The sequence below is a fragment of the Anarrhichthys ocellatus genome, unplaced genomic scaffold (assembly GCF_004355925.1).
Source record: "Anarrhichthys ocellatus isolate YVR2014 unplaced genomic scaffold, GSC_Weel_1.0 scaffold2, whole genome shotgun sequence".
Classification (NCBI taxonomy): domain Eukaryota; kingdom Metazoa; phylum Chordata; class Actinopteri; order Perciformes; family Anarhichadidae; genus Anarrhichthys; species Anarrhichthys ocellatus.
The window spans coordinates 14,492,042-14,496,781 of record NW_022280032.1 but is presented as its reverse complement, the minus strand read 5'-3'; the positions used below and the strand labels follow the sequence as shown (position 1 = coordinate 14,496,781).

The following is a 4,740-nucleotide window of genomic DNA, read 5'->3' as shown; positions in this document are numbered from 1 at the left end:
CAATTAGTGTTAGCAGGGCTCACAAATAATAATGCTTCTGACAACTTCTAACACAGGTTGACCATAAACACAACCTCTGAATAAAACAATATGGCAATTAAATGTCATTATCACTACACTTCAGTATTGAGCAAATATTTACAATGTGCAATGTGCATGGCTGACTGGCACCCTGTTCCACTTATATCTGCAGGTTTTGCATTATTTCCAGTTCCAGTTGAACTATGGCTTCTGATCTTGTAATATACCTGTTAAAACTGCACCAAATTTACATTAATGATGAATAGAAAATCCGATTAACTGATATATACTCTCATCTTGTCTTCAAAGAACTGATTGCTGGCAAAAGGCACATGCACCTTTTTATGAGAGAGGGACTGGCCTCTCTTTTATAATTCATAGGGTGGGTCAGCCATTTGGCCAGCATTTATCCTCATTGATTTGTTGAACTCTCAGGGGCCCCTTTCCTTCCACAGATTTTGGGATGTAATAAAAGAGGCTGGTCCCTAAGTCCCCAAAAGGTAAGCAGAGATGGGACTTTATTCAGGATATTCACACTTAAAGCATGAAAGATATTGAATGTAAAATGATGTTGTTTGCTTTCAATATAGGTTGTCTTAGAGATACAAACTATACAAATATAACACCTGTCAAAGAGATTGCTTAAGAATAGTCTAATCTAATTAAGAGTTCATTATCTATTTTGATTGCTCTAGGTCTGATCACAATGTGTTTGAATTGCAGAGTGAAATTGTTATTTGTTTAAAAATGAGAGTGTGGAGGATGAAGACTTTGACATGATCCACGAGGATTATCCCACTTCCCAAAAGGTAATTATCCCTGTTTCCTAATAGAATCAAGGTCTTACAAGAAGGTAAACATATGCTACACTCAAGGGATATTTTTTAATAAGGTTTTTTTAGTCCCCCCAAAAAACTGTACCTTTTAAAACTAATTTCTCTTTCAGTCTTCTCTGAGACCTGGATACTGAAAAAATGCTGCATTCCTCCCATTAGATCAATACTTCACTGATGTCTGCAGGAGTGCAATGGCAACCAGGGCTCCCCGGGGAGCACAACCACAGCTCTGCGCTCAGCGCTGGGTTCCCTGATGACCTGTCCTTCTAGAGACCTGGCCCACATCGATCTCAGAGCTAACCACCAGGCCGGTTAGCACTGGAGCTCTCGAGGGCCTACTATCGGCACATCTGACTATGAATGCCACAGTCAAGCTGAGGCCCGTCTCTCATTCAGTATGACCACAGAGAGTCCCAGATGGGTTCTTAACCAGTTTGTTGATACAATATAAACAGTGTAATCGCGCTAAGAACTATTACTGTATTTAATCATCTTTACAATGCCGTAACACATATACACAAAGGAATACACACATGATTAAATACATAACTGAGACATTCTCATTTTCTGACTAAAACACAATGTCAAATGTCTCAAATGACTTCACCAAACATCAATAGCTTGAGTCAAACGAAGTTAGACGACACAACATAACATCCCTCATAACTCACTGACATCACTCACTAAACTGTAGTGCTCAACATTTATTCATATTGACAAAAGGAAATTGGATTCAATAAATCATCCATCCCTGTGCTTATACATGTCAAGAAGACGTTACGTATTTCAGCTTAGGGAAATGTCAAGCAATCACACCAATACTTTGTTAAGGTGTAGGTTGTGTGTATCCTGTACGAGGACAGTGTTTTCAGAATTGTCATTTAACCCCATGGAAAACCTCGACTTGTGCTTAAATTACTTTTAAAAATGGTTATGTTCCTAACTACATGAAAACTGGCAGTCGATTTCTGGACTTTGTGCAGATTACAATATATTGCTCCCCTATTCCTCCAATACCTCTATTAGTCATGCTATCATTCCTTGCCCAAGCTAACAGGAGTGTGTGACACACTGTCACACAGTACAGTTGCAGGGGCTGTGTGTAAGTGATGCAATTGAACTGGAGCCTTTGGTCTCAGGCTCTCAGGGCTGAGATGCTTTTAGAAAACATAGTTTGGAAATATATATATATATATATATAGTATATATATATATATATAGAGAGAGAGAGAGAGAGAGAGAGAGAGAGAGAGAGAGAGATGCTCTCTCCTAGCCAGTTCATGTTGCAGCCCAAGTGACATCCAGACATTGATGAACAACATGTTGACAACATGATAATGATATATTACAAACAAAACATGAGGGTGTTAAGGATCTTCTCATCCAACTCTTGGCAAGAAAGTGAATAAACCTACTATGCCAATAAGATTTTCATTAAGAAAACCCTATTTTTTTAACTACTGATTATGTAATTATTATATACTGTTGCAGTCTTTGTTGTAACTGAGAAAGTCCCATTTTACAATACAGTACATACAGCATTGCCATTTTGGAAAACATTGTTCACTTTTCTTTTCTTTATTAAAACCACCTGACAGGACGAATCCTCAGGGGTTGTGTTTGCTGCCCCCCATCGTCAGTACACGTCATTTCAAATGCATCCCTGTGACCTGTGCTATTAAAACACACTTGATGTTGCCACTAGTGTCTCTAGATCAAGCAGGAATGAAATAAAACTAAATATTGTTTTTTACAAGGCACATGTTATAAACTTATCAAGCAGAGCTTGAATACCTACCAAAAAACTGAACTAAATGTGCTGTCAGCCTCATTTCCAGATCTTTTAATCAACAGATTAAAACCGAGGCCAATATGTGTTTGCAATGTTATTTGATGATGTTTTGTTCATGTAAAAGTCAATCCTTTTTTACTACTACTCCAGTCCAGTAGGTGGCGGTAATGCACCTATAAGCTGGTTTGTCATATTTATGAATTATTTGCGTCTGTACGTTTTGAAATTCAGATTATAACGTCATTATTTATTAACCCAGAATATGATTATGGTTTCTCTAAAATACTGGAATGAATTTATTAGGCTCCATGTTTCAGGTTAAACTTAAATGATATAACTCATCAAACCCAGCACTCAGGAATGATCAGCCTCACGTGACTGAATGAAATGATGACAAATGATGTAAAAATCTCTCTCTGACTTTAATTGTGTGGCTGTGAAATATGGACTGAGCTAATATCGGAATGAGTGATGGTAACGTATAGTTTACGCTAATTTGAGTTCATAGCATTACTTTAGCAGACAGCTCACGGTAATGTTAACGTTAAACGTTACTATTCCCTTCTTGAATTTTGTTCATTGTTCAGGCGTGTTTCAATCTCAAAATTAGTATGACTGATTGAGAGTTAATCAGAGTGATGGCCAGTGGAAAGAAGCTGCTCCTGTGTATGGTTGTTTTGGGTTACAGTGCTCTGTAGCGCCTACCAGAGGGGAGGAGTTGGAACGGGTTGTGTGATATCAGCTTGAAAGGCATCTGTGATGTTTTTGGGCGTCGCTGTCATCTTGGTGTCCATTTTGAAAGAAATAAGGATGGCGGAAACAATTCTAATCTGTCCCACCGTCTGCAGTGTTCAGACTGAGTATACCAAAACAAACAACAAAGGGGACATTCTTCTTCCCTCTGCGGGTGATGAAAAAAACACTGTTGCAGGTAAACGCTTTATATATGTTTTTCTTTTTGTCTGATTCCTTATAAATGTAAAGTAAGAATGAATGGTTCAGAATTGACAGCATCTATTGGTTATTGTTTCTAGTGTTTGTTGTGCGTGAGGGATCTAATGTGCATTTTGATTCCAGGTTGGAATCATCTCCTCTTCACGTTTTTCTTTTTCCTCTATGCTGCGCTAGGAGTGGAGCTCTTTGGCAATCTAGGTCAGTCACACTACAAATGTTCTTACTTCAAAAAAAGGTGTCGTCAGTGTGGAGCACCCTTCTGCCAAATCTGAAGCTGACGTCTTTTGCACATTTCATTTTTTGGGGATAAATAAACAGTGTGCGTTTTTGTTGCTGACTCAAACACATATCTGATGCATTTTAGTGGTTCAAACCAACATGTCCACTGTGCAGAAGTCAGCATCTGAATGTCTGTGTTGTGCGTCTCTTTGTGGATCAGAATGCGTCGGCGATGACCAGTGCCGGGGAATAAACGACCAGGTCAACTTTAAGCACTTCGGAATGGCCCTGCTCACGCTCTTCCAGGTGTGCACCGGGGACAACTGGAGCGTGATCATGAAGGTATGCACACACTCACACACGCAGATACACACAAGCTGTAGACACGCATCATCACCTGACCACCGAGGAAGCAGTGACGTCAAAAAAATCACTTGTCTATGGGACAGTACCAGACAATCGCATGCATTGAATGTTAAACTTTAAGGGTATTATCCCACTGACACCATGGCCACTTGCCAACAAAATGCCATTTTAATCAAAAAAATAAATAATCCTTCAGTTTGATACTGGTGTATTAATTAAGAACTGCAAACACCTCTGTCATAGGTGTCCCGTGACACTGGCCAGTTATTTGAAGGTGATCCACACCTTTCAGCAAATGAGAGGGATCACTCTATAGTGGGATTAGATAGGACATTGGGTGGGGTTGTTTAAAATCCTGTGACACCTTTTAATAGTTGGAGTTTTTATTTAGTGTCTATTAAAAAAGACACTTTGGTAACCCTTTGTTTGATTAATTTAATACATTTCCCATTCATTTTCTGGGAGGTGTCCTGTAAAGAAATTAGCCATTTGGTTCTGATTATAGGGAAGCTGTTCACTTGCAATACATTTATTTCAGAGTGCACAGCAGGG

General features: G+C 39.0%; 1 long non-coding RNA gene across 1 annotated transcript; it reads left to right on the top strand.

The window, feature by feature from the left end:
- Window positions 1-454: 454 nt before the first annotated feature.
- LOC116388312 (uncharacterized) lies at window positions 455-1,995 on the top strand. Its single transcript, XR_004213067.1, has 3 exons — window positions 455-521; window positions 745-830; window positions 1,017-1,995. It is a non-coding gene; the product is annotated as an uncharacterized LOC116388312 (long non-coding RNA).
- The last annotated feature ends 2,745 nt before the right edge of the window (window positions 1,996-4,740 follow it).